Here is a 21,365-nt window from a genome sequence, read left to right as displayed (position 1 = left end):
TTTTTTTTTTTACCCCAAAGAGCCAGAATCCATTTTAAAATGTATGCCTTTACGGTTTCCGGCCTTCAAATCTCTGTGCGGCTGTCATCTGCAGTAGACCAGTAGATGGCGCACATCTCCTACGGTAAGCACCGCCGGAGGTCGTAGGGTGGGGTGGTTTCCCCTCCCCTGCCGCTTTCCCGGCAGCGAGCTGCTGGAACACGAAGCGAACCTCCTCATCTTGGCTAGACTAGAGCATATACTTTCCCGACTCCTGTCAGCAAGGCAGGGCTTCACGGTAGGTGGTAGCTGGAGAACGATGAGGGCTTGCGCACGTGGGCATGCGCGTGGGGTGCGGGCCCCCGTTTTGAAGAGTTCGCAGCTTTGCGCCCAGTGTGCCCTTTCTTCCCCTTCTCTCCCTGCCTCTCCTCCCTACCATGCCTTTTGGCTATCCACACTTGACCTCTTTGCTGTTGCTCCGGAGTTGCAGAGTCCCCAGGATAGAGAGCCCGTGCACTTCTCTGAAGACCACTAAGTATAGTTAGAACGCGTTAGAGCTGGAAAGAAACTTCTGTGTCATCTAAGATTGAGAGCAACAGGGCCCAGGTTACCAGAGGAGCCCTGTTGGCATTTGGGGCGGGCCTCGTTTCTGATGGGACCGGCGTCGTTGTCCATGCTGTGGCTGAGTGGGCATCCTTTAACCGTGGGCTCATGGCCCGGAGACTCTCCCAACTCGCCCGCGTTGACTGAAGTCACTCGACGCCGCTATCAAACAGCTGATTTGATCTTTTTCATCAAATCAAGCAGCTGTTTTAACTTTGCTGTATGATGGGGAAGATGCAAGCGTCAGCTTTTGAATGAATTTGTTCCGTATGTTGCCTGCTGTAGTATCTATCATGTGCGTTTGGGGACTTGCTGGATATTTAGAGTTTGTCCAAGGTCCGTCTGAATCAGCTAAAGTACTTGAAATAGACCCGCAGATTCATGGATCCTATTTCTGTTCTGTAGCATTAGAATCTTTTGGCTTAGGGCTTGGCAGTGTGCATTTTTAGCAAGTTTGAAGATATCGGCAGCTTGAGAATTTATGAGATGTTGCTGGTCACTAATGTGTTGAGGTCCCTCACCTGTTTTGGCTGGGCCTCCACTTTCTACCCCATTCTGGGGCGAGCATAGCTTAGGGGCCATGTTCTGTGCAGAACTTGGGGCTGGGAACCAATAAAGTCAAGTCATTGTCCATTTTTCTGAGTGAGAGCTGGGATTTTCTTTGGTAAAAAATGTAAAGTTTTTCCTGCGAGATAAACACAACCCCAGGCAAAGTGGGTGCAAGACAAGATTTATTAAAAACACTCTCCGGCGAAGTTTCAGGGCTCAGGAGAAGGGGAGCCAGGAAAGTTGCACAGGGAGGAGGTGGGCACCCTCAAGCGAGGTTCCGCGACTCTGGAAAGCAGAGTGGCGGAAGTCGCGCCCAAGGCAGGGAGAAGGGGGCTTTTAAGAGGCCTCAAGGGGAGTTCAGGGGTCTTTTGGCAAGTTTCCCTTATTTGGGTATTTCGCCTCCTTGTCAGGGTCCCGTTGGTCCACTGGAGCCCAGGGCGGGAGGGTTTTCAGATTCCTGATTGGGTTTTTGCTCTCCTGTCCCAGCTCAGGTTTTGTGGTGGGGACTTTTGCCGTCTTAAGTAGCCCTTTCTTTCTGCCAGCCCAACACAAAATAGTTCAGAAAAGCCCATTTTAAGAACTTCTCTTCAGGGGAAGCCAGCCATTTGCGTCTATGAGGATCAAAATAAGGACATTTGTCCTGAAACTTTATTAGAACCCTGGGCTGGCATCTTGTGAACGGTAAGCGGTGTGATAAGACATTACCAACAACCTCTCTCATTCGACATATTTGAAGATCCTAATATTTATTATCTATGACCAGAGACTTCATATCAAAAGGCCAAAATACTGCCTTGAAGAGATTCGTGTGGAAACGTAAAGAATTGGCTGATTCCAAGATGCTTTCCAAGTTTCTAGGATTTGTGCCAGTTGCATCTTAGAGGTCTGTGGCACAGGATCCTGGGGAGCCTTCTTCCTTAGGACAGAACCCTTCTTGCAGTCAAGGTGTTCAAAGACTGCCCTGAATCTAGTGCAAGGCCACATGTCCCAACCTCCTTTGCGGATAGTTGTGGTCATGTAACTAAGTCGTAAACAGAAACGTCACATGGGACTTCTGCTTAAAGGACTCATTGGGGAGGGATCTCCTTTTGTCTTTTTTCTCTCATTCCCTTCTGCTCCTTTGAAGGTGAAGTGTGAGAGGAGGAGTTCGACTGGTCATCTTGGACTGTGAAACAGCCTTGAGGGTAAAAAGCAGTACTGAGGGTGGCAAAACGGAAAAACCAAGCTTAGTTTTCTTGTAAGTTTGTGGTAGCGCCACACTAGCCCCAGACAGACTGCCTTCAGACTTGTACATAAAAAAGAAAATCTGGGGGCGCCTGGGTGGCTCAGTGGGTTAAGCCACTGTCTTCGGCTCAGGTCATGATCTCAGGGTCCTGGGATCGAGTCCCGCATCAGGCTCTCTGCTCATGCAGGGAGCCTGCTTTCTCTTCTCTCTCTCTGCCTCTCTGCCTACTTGTGATCTCTCTCTGTCAAATAAATTTAAAAAAAAAAAAAGAAAGAAAGAAAATCTGGTGTTTTCTGCTGCTAATATTTTGAGTTTTATGGAGTTTTTGTTGTTGTCATTTTGTTTTGTCTGGTTTTTAGAGAGGGAGAGAGTGCAGGTGGGGAGGGACCAAAGGAGACGGAGTGAGAGAGAATCTTAAGCAGGGTCCACGCTTAGTGTGGAGCCCGATGCTCTCACGACCCTGAGATCATGACCTGAGCTGAAACCAAGAGTCTGACACTTAGCTAACTGACCCATGCAGGCACCCCAAGATTTATGTTTTAAATGCAATGAAACTAGTTCTGATACACATTATAAATCTCCTTCTGTTACAGGGGTTCTCGAACTTTATCCTGTATCAGAATCGCCTGGAGGACCTTTAAACACACACATTGCTGGGGCCAACCACAGAATTTTGGAGCCAGTAGGTTTGGGGGCTGGGTCTGAGAACTTGCATTTCTAATGAGCTCCCATGGGAGGCTAATGCTGCCAGTCCTGGGACTGCACTTTGAGAACCACTGTTCTGTCAAGGCTATCTTACATTGCTAGCCAGCTGCCTACTCAAATCATTGAGGTTGAGCATAGGGCCGCTAATTTCACATCTCTGAGTTGATACTGTAAGAGCTTTCTCCTGACCTCAATAAAATCCATACAGATGCCACACAGTTTATTGGCTGAGAGCCAAGTCACTTTGAGATCTTGGTTCAGCCGCAGTGCCTTATCTGAGTCATTCTAGTTGCCTCCTCCCTTCCCTGCTCCCTGATCCTAACTCCTCACTCAACCTTTTAACCAAAATACGCAAACAACACTCACCAAAGCACAGTCCCAGATCTATAATTGACTAGATTTGTGGTGTTGAGCATATTCTTTAGCCAGTTTTCTCATCTGTAAAATGGAAATGATAACAGTAGCTATCTGACAGGATTGTTGTAAGGATTAAATAAAATTAATATTAATTAAAAAATTATATTAGTAAAAAAAAAAAATACGCAAACAACTTCCAGAGAAGCCTCTTACATTCCACCGGGAACTCCTTTAGGGTCATCAGTTCAGACCAAGTTCAAGATGGAGGAGAAAGCATTCCATTCTCCTTATTCATGCTGGGCAAGACCATTTTTCTTATATCTGCTAAGAGGCAAAACCATGTCAGTGGAAAGGACAAGTGTGTTCCTTCTCATATGATAAAATGCCGGATCAAACTTGGGATAGCGTTGGTGGTTTCTACTCCTGGTCAGGGCTGACTTGCCCTTTGTTACTGGGGCTTGCTAGCAGTGGCTCTGCCTTTGTACCTTTTTGCCGGGTGGGTTAAGTTCAGTCTTTTCCCACCTCCTGTAACCCACTCCAAGTCCTCAGGAAATCCTGTCTTAATTAACATTCCCCAATATTTTGTCTTAATTCCACTATTCAGTGTACTTTGGAGTCAGGCGTACCTGAGTTCGAAGCCCGTCTTGACTACTTACTCTGTGAGCTTTTGCAAGTGAGTGACCTAACTGAGATTCAGGCTCCTCATTTGTCAAAATGCAGCTAATTGCATGGATTTCACAGGGCTAAGGTAAAGATGAAATTAGATGACGCTTATAAAGGGCTTAACACAGTTCCCAACTCCTGGTAAGTGCATAATACACAGAGTTTATTATCACTAATGGCAACCTTTCAATCCACTGAAGTAAACTTTGGTCCCTACATGATACCAAAAGCAGGACCTACAAACAAACAAACAAACAAACAAAAACGGACACGTTGGACTTCATCAAATAAAAAGTTTTGCTTTCCAAAAGCTCCTGCTGTGAGAAGGGAAAGACAAGCCACCTACTGGGAGAGAATATTAGGAAATCACATGTGCAACTAAAGACTCATATCCAGGGGCGCTTGGGTGGCTCAGTGGGTTAAGCTTCTGCCTTCGGCTCAGGTCATGATCTCGGTCCTGGGATCGAGCCCTGCGTGAGGCTCTCTGCTCAGCGGGGAGCCTGCTTCCCCCTCTCTCTTTGCCTGCTTCTCTGCCTTCTTGTGATCTCTCTCTGTCAAATAAAATCTTTAAAAAAAGACTCATATCCAGAATATATAGAGAAGTCTCCAGATTCAGCAGTAAGAAAGCAAACAGTCCAGAGGTTCAGTCACTTAAGGACTGGACTCTTGATTTTAGCTCAGGGTCATGATCTCAGGGTGACGGGATCAAGACTTGCATTGGGCTCCACACCGGGCATGGAGTCTAAGATTCTTTCTCTCCCTCTCCCTCTGCCCCTCCTTCCCCATGCTTGCCTATGCTCACTCTTTCTCTTCCTTTCTTAAAAGAAAAGAAAAGAAAAGAAAAGAAAAGAAAAGAAAAGAAAAGAAAAGAGACAGTCCAATCAGAAAATGGACAGAATACTTGAACGGAAGTTTCACCATAAAAGACAAATGGATGGCAAATAAGAACATGAAAAGTTATTCAACATCACTAGCCATTAGGGAAATGCAAAATAAAATCATGAGAAAATACCACTACATCAGAATGGCTAAAATGGAAAGTGACTTATCATACTGAATTCTGGGATGAATGCAGAGATATGGGATCTTTCATAATTGCTGCTGAAACTGTAGAATCATACAATCATCTAGAAAGGAGTATGGCAATTTCTTTAAAAAATAAAACATATACAACTGATCATCTCAGAGAAATGAAAACATATATTTACATAAAAACATATACATGGATATTCTTGGAAGCTTTATCTGTAGTAGCCCCAAACTGTAAACAACCCCAATGTCCTTCATCAAGTGAATGGTCGAACACATTATGGTACATTCAATCCAATGGAATACTAGTCAGCAATAAAAATGAATAAACCATTGATACACACAACAATTTAGATTTTAAGGGCGTTATGCCAAGTATCTTAGTCCATTTGGGCTCCTATAACAAAATACCACAGACTAAGTAGCTTATAAACAACAGAAGCTTACTTATCACAGTTAGAATCTGGGAAGTTCAAGATCAAGTTCCTAGCATGGTCTCATTCTGGTGGAGATCCCTTTCCTGGTTGATTGCCTGTAACTTCTTCTTGTGTCTTCTCATGAAGGAAGGGGCCAGGGACTTCTGTGGGTCTCTTTTATAAAAGTAAGAATTCCATTCACAAGGGCTGTACCCTCACAAATCTAAGCACCTCCTGAACACTTCCTAACACCCTCATCTTTGGGGGGTAGGATTTCAATGTAAGAATATGGTGGAAGAAGGCACAGTATTTCAGATCATAGCACTGAGTGAAGAAAGCTAGTCTCACAAAGTCTTATACTTCATGGTTCCATTTATGTAACATTCTTGATGTTATGTATCATTTGTAATGGCAAAATCATAGGGAGAACAAAGAGGTGGTTTCCAAGGGTAAGGGAAGGGGAATGGAAGAAGGAGGCATGACTATAAATGATGGAGCACAGGGGAGTTCCTTTCTGATGGTGATGTCACAAATTCCCACATGTGACAAAATGCCATGGAATTAGATACAAAAACGAGGGCCTGCAAATAGTGGTGAAATCAGAGTAAGATTTGTGCTCTGGTGACTTGTGCTGATTCACTGCCTCGTTTTGATGCTGCATGACAGCTCTGTAAGGTGTCATCACTAGGGGAGGCAGGGTGATGGGTACATTGTGTTGTGCTATTGTTGTGGCATCTTGTGAATCCATAATTATTTCAACATTAAAAGCTAAAAAATAGCAACAATAAAATTGCAGCTCCAGTCACTGTCAATGACCAATTCAATCAGTAAAATGAGAGGAAAAAAAATCCTCAGAAATACTGGTTTTCATAAATTAATTCACTGGAGCAAAACGAGATTTTTGAAGAGATTTGTGATCGATACTGAATTTTTCTTCAGATGGTTACTAGGTTTGTTTTTTCTTTCTAGAGCTGGGTACCTGTTGTGTTATCATCAGAGCTTTAACATCCTATGGAGCATTGAGTGGGAATACATTTTTTAAAAGGAATTTAGTGTTGAAATTTTCCTCTGATCACAGCATAACCTTTCCCCATTATACAAATGTCTCTTTCTGGGCACACTACAGAAATGTCTAATTCTCTGCCACTTTAAAGTTCTAGGTAGAAATGATAAGGTGACTTTTTGTAGCACCTTTCCCTAAGCATGAAGAGTTAATAGCAGGTGGTAGTGTCGAGCAGTGTTAAAAAGTCACCCAGAGTTGAATCCAGTGAAAGGACAGCTTTAAAAGAGCAACAGAGCAATTCAACCCTTAAGCCGAGACCTTATTTATATGCCAAATTTCGGCTGGGAAGAGATTTTATGATCAAATCTTAGAGCCTTAAAGATGAAGTCTATAATGTAAACATGCCAGCAGCATTAACTCGAACAGCCCAAGGCGGGCTTGGCGCACAGCCCCATTTATTATTTTGGTTCTCCTCAACACGAAAGACATTCCAATAGTCAGTATAACACTTTCACTTATATGCTTCTCATCTATGAACTTTGAGATGCGACACAGAACTACACGTAAAATTGAATTATAAACCCCACTGTATATTTTAACACACAGAGTAGATTCAAACTTTGGGTTTTGGAATGAACTTTGATCACTTCTTGCCCTCTGATAAAATAGACTTTGGGATATAGGATGGGCAAACCAAAGCTTCCTTCTGATTCGTTCTGGCTCTTCTTTCTGGAAGAAGTAAACAACTGAGAACTGCTATCTTCTGTGGCCTGGGTAGCCATCTAGGTTAATTTGGTCAAAGTAAAATAAGGTCATGGGTAGATAAAGCCACAAAAACTATCAGTTATCTGCTTTCTATAGCTCCTGCTTCTGAGCCCTCATATATGCTGTTCCCTCTATTTACAGTGCTCTTCTTCTTCTTTTTTTTTTTTTTAAGATTTTATTTATTTATCAGAGAGAGAGTGAGCACAGGCAGACAGAGGCAGAGGGAGAAGCAGGCTCCCTGCCAAGCAAGGAGCCCAATGTGGGACTCGATCCCAGGATGCTGAGATCATGACCTGAGCCGAAGGCAGCTGCTTAACCAACTGAGCCATCCAGGCGTCCCTACAGTGCTCTTCTATTCTTCTCTCTACCTCAGACTTTGCCCCTGCCTTTGAGAGGTGTTTTTTTTTTTTTTTTAAAGTCTCCACACCCAGAGTGAAGCCCAATGTGGGGATTGAACTCATGACCCTGAGTTCCAGACCTGAGGAGAGATCAAGTGTCAGAGGCTTCACTGAATGAGCCACCCAGGTGTCCTGGAAAGGTTAATTTTTATTCATCCTCTAGAACTTAGCTCAAAACTTACTTTCTAAAGGAAATCCCTAGATTACATCAGGTCCCCCATTATACTCTCTCGGCATCCTGGGCTTCTCTTTCACAACATTTATGACAGATGTAATTGAACAATTAATTTAATAGTTAAGTTTTATATTATGTATTTTCTACTATACAGTAAAGTCTACAAGGGCAGAGAGATGTCTGACTTGCACAGATTCATATCCTCAGTACCCAGTACAGTGCCTGGTATATACTAGGGATTTAGCATACATTGGTTGAATGAAGTAAAAAATACAGGTAGACAAAAGTAGAAGCCGAAGAATGGTAATAATCATATTATCTAGGTTTATTGAGCACTTAGTGCACATAATGCTAAGCAATGGGTAAATCCTTTGGGTATGTTATGCTATTCAGTTCTTACCACAACTCTAAGATAAATACTATTCTTATCCCCATTTAACAGATAAGAAAACTGAGGATTTAAAAAGTTTAAGGAAGTGGCTCCAGGTTACATAGGTAGTAAATTTTTTTAAAGTAGGCTCCATGCCCAGTGTGGAGCCCAACGAGGGGCCTGAGATCAAGACCCTAGCTGATCGAGTCAGATGTTCAACCAACTAAGCCACCCAGGCACCCCTTGTTGGTAACTTTTGGAGTCATGTAATAGCTTCTTTCATATTCCTTTTCACTCCCTTCTCCCTCTTCCATCCATTTTATATCTACACTTACCCTTTTTCAGTGGAGAAAATTCCCAATGTCAATGATGGACGGAAGTACCTTTGTTCTGGACATTCTTTGAGGACCTTGCTCCCTGGGGACGAGCTGCTTCTAGAGCATGTATTTGATGGGGTAGCTAAGGGCAGATCAAGTTGAAAGCTTCAGAATATCTTTGTGGCAGTCTATCTGTGTTTGGATGATATGCTGAGGCAGGTTCAAAAGCAGTGTTCTGCTCGTTCTAATATATATGATAATGCTGTATTTTAGTTATAGGGTACTTTTAAAAAAAAATCAAGGGTCTAAAAGTTCTTTTTCAAGATACCAATTTTGAATAATGTGATACAGTTTTAAATACGGACTCATAAGGCTGTTGAAGACCCCCAAATGTGAGTAGAAAACTGCTAATATTTAATATTTTTCCAATCTGACTCACGGTTCTCCCCTCACTGATGCCAGCTAGTGCCTTCATCATGACTATCACGGTTTAGCAGTTTTAAAATACACGTTACATACCAAGTAGGCTGCGGTAGCTTTCTCAGTAGCATTTGGAAACACATTAAAAATATGCAGCTTGACTTTTCATCCCCTTCACACCCTCTGCATTTCCCTTTTGGAGAGCTCAGAGGGAGGCATAATGGGAAGAAAATCAGCCCAAAGAAAGGAAAAAAGAATTTTACCCTGTGGAAAACAACATGCAAACACAAATCTATTGTTCTTAATTCAGGTTCTGGTTTCCATGACCGCCTTTTTGTGTCTATCATTTTATTTGCGTTTAATAGTGATTTTCCATTTAGGGGTGTTCTTTTAGTTACCTCCCCTCATATCTGTCTCGCTAGTCCTGCTGTTCCACTTGCTGCTCCAGCTTATTTTTATGTTGTTCTTGATGATTCTCGCCCTTGGTTCACCACATTCATTTTATCTGCATCTTTTCCAAAATCTCCACTCCGTCTTAGTTTCTCCAATCCCAGACAGGTCTTTCTTCCAACTCTGAGAATACATTGACTCTAAACCTTGACCCTTTTAGTTAACTAATTTTATTTCCTTAATTAATCCCTGTGTGTTTTATTCTCAAAATCTCTCCACAATTTTCTCTAATTGAATTTCCAGCTCCGTATTTTCTTTTGAGGTTTCCTTCTGGCATGGCATTTACTTGTTTTCTTTTTTCCTTCATTACTGAGTTTAATTGGAGAGGCTTTTTTTTTCCATCTCTGTTTTTGGTCTTCTGATGTATGTGGGCTAAACAGTTTGAAACAGTGAGCGAGGGGTCAAATAGAAGGAGCACTGGAGTTGGAGTCAGAAGGTCAGTGCTCATGTCTCAGCACTGCCACTTAGTCCTTAGAAGCCCATCTGTGGAATGGAAATACTGATATTACAAGCCCAGCTAAGGGATCAAATAGATAAAATGATGTAAACAGATTGTAAATGTCTCCTACTCGGGGGATTTTTAGTCCTCACGGAAGTTTTCTGCCATTTCTGTAAAATGGCACCTCTTTTCCAGTTAGCACAGGGCCAAAACAAAATGATGGAAAATGTGAACTTAAGCGGTAGAAGTTGAAAACCTTATCAAATTCTCCAAAAGGTACTGGTTAACCTTTTGGTAAATATATCTTGGTAATGGTGGCATAGAAGATGCTGACTGTGTCTCCATCTCTTGGCAGTAGTGTGTGCCCCAAGAAGGCTGTGGGAGAAGTGGAGGCCTATGGAAACTTACTTGCAAGATGAACATTAAAGTAGAATTCAACTAGAATTTAAAGAGAGCTTAGGTTCTCGGATCCAGAGGCTGTCATTCCAGTTTCCCATACAGAGATGGACTCTTAATCTTCCTCATTTATTTAAGTGGGTTGTACAGATTTTGCCAAAGTACTTTTTAGTAGTGAATCCTTGCTCTTTCGAGAAGCAACTGTTTTGTTTTGTGTAAAATGACCCATAATGTTTGCCTGCTCCTTCAAGTGACTTCCTGAACAAATCCAATTCTTCTTACCTGAGACGGCTCTTGGATATTTCTGAACAGTTTCTAGGTTATTCTTTTCCTCTGGCTGCATTTCCTGTCCCTAGAATGGTTTCTCACATAACATGGATATTCATGCCCTTCGACATTCTCAGATTGCTCCATTATTCAATGGTCTCTATGAAACTGAGCCTCCAGAGCGGGATGCAATAGTCTGGACCTATTCTCCCCACAGAGGTCTGGACAGTATGGTATCACTGAGGAGGCTCATTTGCCTAGGGAGCGTGGGTGCTGTTGCCAGTTTGAGAAAGCAACTCTGCAGTCCATAGAATTCTCTAGCAAGAGTCAGTAAGCTAGTTTTTCCATGTATGTCAAGAACTTGCATAGATTAATTTATTTTTAGTAAGACTATAGAGAGCTTTAAACTATGAATAATGAATTTCTTATTATGTAGAAACCAGAGGTGTCCATTCAGTATAATTGGAATTACTTGATGTTACAATATTCCATGTGTCATGTTTATGTAAAAGATAGAATGCTCAGTGTCAACTTCTTATTTATCATTCTTCTTTAACATTTATTGAGTTTTTATTTATTGCTTTCCGCATGTGAAGTCTTTTATGTATACAATAGCCCTATGAGGTAAGACAGTTATTACTTCCATTTTATCGATAAGGATACTGAGGCACAGAGAGGTTTATTAATTTTTCCTGGGGTAACTGGCAAGTACATCTGAACTCGGGAAGTCTGACTCTGAACTCCATCCAGCCTCACCTCTCCATGCAGTGCATAATTGCAAAGTATTACTTAGGGGAATTGGTGGATTTTTGTTCAAGGAGAATATCTGAACAAGTACTTATCCTGATTTTTCTCTCCCAGGTTTTCAAGGTCCATTCAATGGAACATTGGTACTTTAAGATGACATGAGCCGGGGGATGGGGGGGGGGGGTGGTTCTCATGTTAAAGACCACACAGTCAGTTGCCATTTTTAACTCTGTCACTTTGACCATGCTACACTAAAGGCCTGATTCAAATATAAGTGGCCGGTTTCCATGAGATAGTATACAGGAGAGCCCTTCATAGATGCCAAATACATGGTGCATGCTTATAGCTTCCCAGATCATTCAGGAATTTTACATGCCTAAGAATGCCACTTAAAACAGTTACTTCTCAGCCCATTTACATATCCTTTACAAAGTATACCCAAACTCGCTGAGTTTATGGTTATCAGCAGTTACAACACACGTAATTATACTGAATTAGGAAGTTTAAGACCCAAATATGGATGCTATGTTAGAACAGAAACACTGGTAAAGAATAGGAAATGAGAAACTGTTTAAATCCTATCATGGTCTTTTGTAATTCTCTGAATCAGAAATTCAGTTGAGTTCAACTGCCGATGATGCTCAAGGAAGCATGGAGGAGAAATTTACATGAGTTGTTTTGTGCCGCCCTTCCATGTACTTCAATAGCAACCACAACAGTGACAATAAAGACACAGAGCAATTCTCTAAGTTAACACTGTGTTTTAATAGAACAATGAATTCGAGTACTCTACGGCCATCTTTTTTTTTTTTTCAGTCATTATAGTCTTATTTGCTAGCTGACTTCCTTTTATCCATCTCTGTCCCCCACACGCCATGAATAACTCTTTCAGATCTTCATGCCACCCCCCCTTCACATGACGCATTTACTGAATTATCAGGGCCCACTTAAAAGCATCACTTTGGGAGACTAAACAAATTAAGTCCATTCAATCTCTCTGTGTAAATGACATTTTCAAAGACAAGTTGAAAAAAAAAAATCAATCCATTTGGTAGAAGACACAATAAAAATGTCACAAAAACCAGGCATAGAGTCAAACAAAGCAAGTTTGTACATTTTTATTATTATCTTTCCAAAGTGGAAAGGAAAATAGAGAATACATGAACCTTAATTTTTGAGACCAGCCTGGGAAACTGTAATTACATTAGCAACATCCAACAGTGCTATCAACACTGAGCAATTCCTCTCATCTCAGCACAGCAGCCGACTCAGAAAAATCACACCTTCCAGCTCATGGGATTTGTGACACTTAGTAATGCATGTGTAATTGGGTAAAAATAGCCCTTACCACAAGCTTTATTTTTGTTTGCTTCTGTATTTCTCTAAAGGAAAAAAAAAATACTCATGGATCTCTTTTCGCTTCTTTAAGAAGGCTATAGTTAGATCCCCTTGGAAGGTGTATATAGTATGACCTTCTTCAATCCTAGTCACCTGAAGGCTGCCATATTCCTGACAGGAGAGAGTTGTGCCATCAGAAGCCCTGGGAGCTCTTCCTCCCCCGACAAAGGTGCTGGAGGTGCTGGGAGATCCCAGGCATCTGTTAACTAGATCCCTTTACTTCTTCTTATGCCTACTTTTTCTCCTGGATGCTGTTTCCACAGAATAGTCCTAAATTATGAATCATATAATGTTCCTCCTCTGTTCAAACATCTACCACGGCTTTTTCTTGCTGATTGCTTCAAGCTTAAACTTCTCAGGATCCATCCAGAGAATAAATTCTTTAGGAAATCTAGTGCCATCCACTCTGTAATGCCTATATACCTCTTCTCCACATCTCCAACCCTCTGCCCTTGCCTTGCTTTGTACCCGTGTTCTCCCCCTGTTGATTCTGGGTTCCCTCTGTGAGCTGACTTCCCTTCTCCTTTCTGTTTGTTCAAATCCCTGCCTTTCCTCCAGTTCCTATTCACCTTCCAGGCCATCCATGAAGCCTTCTTTCTTTATCTTCCTATCATTAGGTTGGAGACCTTTCCTGCAAGAAAAAGCCAGGATATACAAAGACAGAAGGGAATTAGGTGTGGAAAACATTACCCCTCACCTTTATTTATTTATTTATTTATTTAACTTTTTTAAAAAATCATGTTTATTCAACTATAACATACACACAGAAAAGGGCACAGATCATAAGTGTCCAGCTCGATGACTTTTTACAAAATGAACTCATCCATTTCACAAACTCATCTAGTTCACAAAATGAACTCACCCAGGTCAAGAAATAGAGTATAATGAACATCCCTGAGTCACCCTTTTGACCACATTCAGTCTCTCTGCTGGCATCCTCTAGGATAACCACTACCATTATTTCTATCACCATATATTAGTTTAGCTAATTTAAACTTTATTCAAGACAGGAAAAGAGTATTCACTCTTTTGTGTCTGTTTTCTTTCCTTGAACAATATGTTTCTGGAATTCACATATGTTGTTACATATGGATGTGCTGTGTTTATTCTCATCGCTGTGTACTATTATATTATGTTAATATACTTCAACTTATTATTGATTCTACTATTGATGAACAATTGGGGAAGCTTCTAGTTCAGAGCTAATTATAAATATTTCCACTAGGAACAATTTTGTACATGTCATTTTGTGAATATATATTTGCATTTCTTTGGGGGAATATAAGTAGGAGTGGAATTGCTGGGTCATAGGATATGCATATTGATATGCCAAATATATTTCACAAAATATTCCTGTAATTATTCCTACTGACAGTCTAACCAACAGTTTACAAGCATTCTGGTGCTTTATTTCCTCACCACTCTTGCAGGGCTGGTTTAGTGACCACAAATTATGTGTTGGGGTTTTGACCTATTTTTATTGATTTTGAGGGGGCTTCTCTTTGCCTCCTGGACTTGAATGCCTGTTTCCTTCCCCACATTAGGGAAGTTCTATGCTATAATATGCTCCAATATACCTTCTGCCACCCCCTCCTCTTCTTCTGGGATCCCAATTATTCTAATATTGGTTTGCTTTATGGTATCTTAACTCTCTCCTCATGACCCAGTAGTTGTTTATCTCTTTTCTCAGCTTCTTTTTTCTCCATCATTTTGTCTTTTATATCTCTATTCTCTCTTCTGTCTTATTTATCCTAGCAGTTAGAGCCTCCATTTTTTATTGCATCTCATTAATAGCCTTTTTGATTTGACTTGATTAGATTTTGGTTATTTTATTTCTCCAGAAAGGGATTCTCTTGTGCTTTCTATGCTTTTTTTCCAGCACAGCTAGTATCTTCATAATTGTTTTTCTGAACTTGAGTTCTGACATCTTACTTATATCCATACTGATGGGTTCCTGGTAGTCAGTACTGCATCTTGTTCTCCTCTTTGAGGAGAGTTTTTCCATCTTGTCATTCTGTCCAGAGAAGAATAGATGAACAAAAGAACAAAATACTAAAATGGCTGCAACAATCCCAGAAAAATATATACTAAACAAATCAGAAGACACCCAGAACTGGAAAAAAAATTTTAAAAGAATATAATCAGGTGAACAGAACAGAGCAATACACTAGATCCTGTGTGTGTTTTGGTCTGTTTGTTAGAAAACTAGATCCCAAAATTGTAAAGAAAGAAAACTTATATACATACAAAAATAAAATTAAATACAGTGAAAGGATAGAATGTAACTGTAAAAATGAAAATTAAAAAAAGATTTTAAAAAGAGTTAATAAAATAAGAAGTTGGTTGAAAAGGGAAAGAGAAAAAAAATAAAATTGAAAGACTAAAGAATCATATGAAAAACCACATGAATTCTATATACTCTTTTCCCCTAGCCCAGAGTTTTGCAGTTCTCAGTGATCTGTAAACTTGATCTTGACTGGATGTTCCTACTGATCTTCTTGGGGGAGGGGCTGGTTATGCTGATTCTCAGGTTTCTTGCCCCCTGGTGGAATTGTATCACCCTTGCCAGGGGGCCAAGCTAAATAATTTGCTCTTAGATTGCTCTGGGTTGCTCTAGGTGGCTTTTATTCCCTGAAGGTTTTCCATGCAGCTTTAGAGGTTGAGAATGAAAATGGTGGCCTCCGAATCTCCAGCAATGGAGCTGAAAGCTCAGGGTGGTGGTGGGTCCTCAGTGCATCCTCAGGAAAAAGCAGTCAGTCACTCTTGTCTCTCCGATCTCCATCCTCACTCTGTGCTTACCTGTCCTGTGACAGACAGCATTTCTTTCTCAGGCACATGACCCCCTTTCAAGTCTCCAAATCCTGCAGACTCCTGTGGCGCTACTGTGCCACTTCTCCCTAGGGGGAAAGGGGGGGGGTCTCACCATTTCTGCTGTTAATTGGGCCCCTGCTCCAAGATCAGTCACCTGACTATGCTACAGTTCACAGTATATGGTAACCCCAAACTGAAAGCCCACTCTCAGGTTCGCTGATTGTAGCTGGCTTCCCTGCTCAGATGCCTGGGAGCTCTGCCACAATCAGACACTCCCAGTCTTCCATGAGCTGGAGGATCCTGAGACCACAGTGTCCCATCTAGGATTCTGTCCTGCTTTGCCTCCTGAGCACCTTTCAGCCAGGGACCTCCCTCACTTAAGCAGACTACTAAAAGTTCTGATTTTGTGCTCTGCTGCTATATCACTTTCTGGTAGCTGGCTTACAGAGGCTTCCTCCCCATGCCGTTTATCTTCCCATATATTGCCTCAGATTCACTTCTCTGCACCTTGTCCCTTGCAGAAAGTGGTTGATTTTCTATTTGTAGAGTTGCAGCTCTTCTTTTCTTAGACCTCTGGTTGAATTCACAGGTGTTCAGAATGATTTGATAGCTATCTAGCTGAATACCTGGGACCAAATGAAACTAAGGTCTCCTACTCTGCCATCTTGGACTATCTCAACTCCTCACCTTTAGTTCCATGTAGTCTAAATATATAATTGCTACATTTCATTCCATTCCCAGCTCCACCTAGATGTCTCATGGCATCTTGAACTTGAGAAGCATCCCTACTTCCTATCAATATCCCGCATACCTTCTGTTAGGTTCCCTCTTTCTAACAATGATATCATCTTATACCCAGACACCCAAAGCTAAAAATCCAAACACTGTCCTTCAAAATCCTTTATTGCCCATCTGGTCACCAAGAACTATAGTTTCCTGTCTTCCATATTTCTCAACATCACTCTCTCTTCTCTTCTTCACTGGTTGAACTGCCAGGTTTTCTCTGAGCTCTCCTGCCTCTTTTCCAGCATCTTTCCTCTTTCCTTACTCTCTCCCTTATCCTCCTCCACCTTGACCCCAAACATGGGAAGCCCAATGTGGCTCACACCACTCTCTCTATCTGCAGTGTATTTCACTGTTTCTTCTCTTTGACATCTCCTATTCGGTTTTCAAAATACCATTCAGGTAACATCACACCTGAGGAAGTTTCCAGGACACCCACCACTCTCAAGGGAAGCTAAAATTTCATTTCTCTGTGTGTCTATACTTCCATCATAGCACTCAAATATCACTTTTAATGTTGGTCTCTCTAACTAAAGTGTGAACATCTTGACGGTAGAACACCTAGCATTTATCACAGTGCTTGACCACAATGAAGTCTTCCTAAAGAATTATTCAGTGAATGAATAGCATGTAGTTCTAAGCTTCTCTGTGTGGTATTTTTAAAAGAATTATTCATTGGTTTATAGACATAAGTGTATCTTTCTAAGATTATAAAGACTTCAAGAATAAAAAAAAAACTCTGTGTCTCTAAAACTGCACTTGAATAACCTCATACACAAGAAGAAGTGTGATAGATACACTAGAGATCATGACTGAGAGTAATGGGTCAAATATGTGAGCTGATCAAGAGGCTACATTTATACTTTTACTTCTCTTTCCTGCTCAGTCTTTAATGGATACATCTTCAGCTTATTGAGTAGAAGGGTAATCATTTTTCAGGACATCACTTTCATGTCTAGCCAAGGGCACCCATCAACAGAGCCCATCATCAGCTGCGGTTGACCAGGGCTCTAATTTGGCTGTTATCACTGAACTCTTCTGTAAGAAAGGTTGACTAAGCAGCGACCTTGTCTATTTCACAAGATATAGAGAGCTCTCCCTCTAAACTTCTCCCATAAGTTTCAAGACCTTTCATTTTAATGTCTGGGAGCTATAGATGAGGTATAAATAACCATCAAGCAAGCTGTGTGGTAGAGAAATAATAGCAGATCAACAATCCAACAAGCCAGAATTCTGCTCTTGATAAAACTATTCAAATAAAAAAATAATCTAGGGACGCCTGGGTGGCTCAGTTGGTTAAGCAGCTGCCTTCAGCTCAGGTCATGATCCCAGCGTCCTGGGGATTGAGTCCCACATCGGGCTCCTTGCTCCGCAGGGAGCCTGCTTCTCCCTCTGACTCTGTCTCTCTGTGCTTGCTCTCGCTCACTCTCTCTCTGACAAATAAATAAATAAAATCTTTAAAAAAAAAAAGAATTAAAAAAATCTATTGGTACAGTAGTTTCAGTTTCTTAAACCTATACAGAATTTAGAATGAAAAAGAAAGTGTATGTAATTCAGTAACAGGGATAATTGCAAGAACCAAAATTCATAAGAAAAGCTCACATATTGCCAAACTATTCCATGCTCATGTCTTTTTTTTTAGACATCTGGTGGACCTGGGGCTTGATCATATTTTATGATAATTGAAAACATGGCATTGCTTACACATTTGCCATACTCCTGCTATATTATATTACATCATATGGCTCCTCTATCCCAGCCAAACTGCTCCACAACTTGGCCCTGAAAATGCTTCACATTCTGGCTCCTGCCTGGACACCCTTACCCCTCATGTCACCCTTTTCTAAGTCATGCTCTTTCAAGACGTAACTAGACCCATAAAGAGCATATAATGCCTCAAAGACAAAATGGATATTAATTTGGGAGGACTTAATTCTTCAGGCAGAAAAGAATTCCTAAGGTGGTTGGGTATGGGTATGTTGAATGCGATCAGAGTATTGTCTTAGGAATAATCCCTCCTCCTCCTCCAAGAAATTTCTATGCCCAAATAGATAATTGCTGTGCCCTGGTCAACTTAGGAGGGTTAAATATAATAATTAGTGACTATTACCTACTGAGTGAGTTAAGGCCAAACTTATCTAAGGAATAAAAAGCAAAGGAATAGTAATTCTGTTCTTAAGTTCTTGGTGTTTTCAAAGTGCTTAATATCTATTGTTGCCTCATAATACTAGCCATATTACATGGAGAGGAATATCTGGTAGGCTGTAGCCCCAAACATCAATAACACGGTTATGGCCAGCAAGTTCTCTTCCTGCTTCACATCCTAAATAACATCAGATCATTCACTCACTCAGTCAAAAATATTTTTTGAAGGACACCTAGTTGGCTCAGTCAGTTAAACGTCTGCCTTCAGCTCAGGGAGCCTGCTTCTCCCTTTCCTTCTGCCTCTCTCTCTCTCTCTCTCTCTCTCTCTCTCTCTATATATATATATATATATATATATATAAATTTTTTTTATTTCCTACCCTGTTTTAGGCTGTGTTCTAAGCACCTGAAGTAAAACATGGAAAAAATCCTTGCCTTCATGAAGTTTATATTCTAGAAGGAGAAGACAATGAGCAAAATAAGTAAGGTAAGGAAGTGATAGATGTTGCAGAGAGAAATGAAGCAGAAAAGGGGGCATAGGAAATAGGGAAGATGAGTTCATCAAAGAAGGCTCACTAGAAAAGTGGTATTTGGGCATCGAGTTGAACAAGGTGAGACAACAAGCCATGAAGGCAGAGTCATGTTTATGGTAGATTATTTGCAAAAATGACCACAAAAATTCCCATCCCTACAGCTACATCTTTGGGTAGGCCCTTCCACATGGATTCTAGGACTAGCCATGTGACCTTGATATTGTCATATCAAGTATGATCCAACTGATCTCAGTAACTCTTGTGACCACCATATGTAAATGAACCTGGGCTACCCTGATGGATGATGTGAACCATGTGGCTAAACCATCCTCATTGCCCCATCAACAACAAGCCACTACTATTATAGTGTGAAAGCAGTCACAGAAGATACATAAACATATAGGTATGGTTGTGCTGCAGTAAAACTGACTTTATGAAAAGAGGGGGTGCCAGACCAGATTTGGTCAGCAGTCGGTAGCATGCCAACTCCTCTCCTAGACTACCTAGCCTCAACCACGCTGGCCTAGACAATAACTGTCCAGTCAACCCAGAGAACCACGAAAACCAATCATTGTTATTTTAAGCCATTATGTTTTGGATTAGTCTGTTACACAGCAAAAGGTAACTGCTACAGTGTTCAGGCAGAGGAAACCCAAAACACGACCCTAATGAGGGAGCATGATTGGGGTACTCTAGGAATTATTAATAGAGCAATGTCACTGGCACCAAGTGAACAAGGAGGAGAACAGTAAAAATGTTAGTGCAAAAGAAACAGGATAGAGGAAAAGGATAGGCAGATTAAAAGAGCTGTGAGGGCCATTGGAGCAGAGGAGGGATATGATTTGACTTCTGTTTTTAAAAGCTCAGTCTAGCTGCTATGTTGAAAATAGACTCTAGGGTACAAGGGCAGAAGCAGAGAGATCAGTTAAGAGTCTATTGCAATAACCTGAGTGGGAGGTTCAATTGACTGGACTTGAGTGGTAATAATAGAAGTTGCGAGAGGGATCTGAATTTGGGTATATTTTATTTTATTTATTTATTTGTTTTATATATTTTTTATTTTTTATTAAAATATAATGTATTCTATGTTATATAATATATAATGTATTTTATTATTTTTATTAACATATAATGTATTATATGTTATACAATGTATATGTATATGTTGCCCCAGGGGTACAGGTCTGTGAATCATCAGGCTTACACTGATTTTGGGTATATTTTAAATGAGATGAAATAATAGTTTGGATGTGAGCTAGAGGAGAAAGAAGGGAATTAATGATGACATTGTGGCTTTTGTCCTGAAAACCTGGAAATTGCCATGAATTTGTGATGGAGAAAATTGTAGGTAGAGAAGTTTTCGGGAAAAATATAAGGACTTCTATGTGGTACACTAAGTTTAAGTTGTTCGTTAGGTTTTGAGTAGGTATTTGTGCAAATGGGTCTGAAGTTCAGGGAAGAGGATTGGATTGGGGGTACAAATTTGGAATCATAAGCACAGAGAGAGCATTTTAAATGCATGAAATTGATGAGATTGCCAAGGGAGTACATAGACACAGTGAAGAGAAAAGCCTTAGGAGGTGAGCCTTAGGACATTCTAATACTAAGATGTCAGGGAGATGGTGAAGAGGAATTGAACACTAAAGGAGCAGGCAACCAAGAAGCAGAGGCCAGAAAAGTATCAAGAAGACCGGGAGAGTGAAATATCCTGAAGGTCCGCTCAAGAAAGCGTTCAAGGCAGGTGAGGGCTGAGAATTAACCCCTGACATGATCAGTGCAGAGGAAATTGGAGACGATGACAAAATCCATTTTGGTGGAGTTATGGACATGCAAGCCTGATAAGCATGGGTTTAAGAGAAGTTGGGAAGAGAGGAAATGAAGACTGTGTGTACAGAGTGCTTTCAATGAACTAAGCTGTGAAGTAGAACAGAGAAACCAGTCAGCAGCCAGAGGGTAATTAGAGGAATATTTTAGAGTAAGATAAAAAAATATGGTTTTATTCTGTAGGGAATGATCCAGTGAAGAGAGAGAAAATGATACAGAAAAGATAGTGAGGCTGTCTTAGACCATGCAGCCCATTCAAGCCACCAGATCACTCTATCAGCATGAGTAACTCCTGATGAGACACAGCAGGAAAGTCCTTAAGTGCACAAGAAGAGATGGGCACCAGGGCAAAAAAGAAGTGGTTAACCTTAGATAGAGGCATGGAGGTTTCATCTAGTAAGAAGAGAAGGGGTCGACTAAATGTGCCCACAGGCTGGTGGGTGGAAGGTAAGGTGGTAGATGGGAGTCTCTGGATGTTCTCATAGTTTCTTTTTGTTCAGTGAAATAGGAAGCAGGGCTACCAGCTGAGAGTGAGGATTGGGAGGATGTGTGAGTGGTTAGATGCTGGAGGAAGTAGTAGATTGTTCCAGAAACAACT

The 21,365-nt window shown here is 41.0% G+C and overlaps 1 pseudogene; it reads right to left on the bottom strand.

The window, feature by feature from the left end:
- The window catches only part of LOC132007185 (ferritin light chain-like), a 38,154-nt pseudogene extending 20,057 nt beyond the window's left edge, over positions 1–18,097 (bottom strand).
- Between the last annotated feature and the right edge of the window lie 3,268 nt (positions 18,098–21,365).

The sequence above is a fragment of the Mustela nigripes genome, chromosome X, assembly GCF_022355385.1.
Source record: "Mustela nigripes isolate SB6536 chromosome X, MUSNIG.SB6536, whole genome shotgun sequence".
Classification (NCBI taxonomy): Eukaryota; Metazoa; Chordata; class Mammalia; order Carnivora; family Mustelidae; genus Mustela; species Mustela nigripes.
This window is presented reverse-complemented; position numbering and strand designations above follow the sequence as displayed.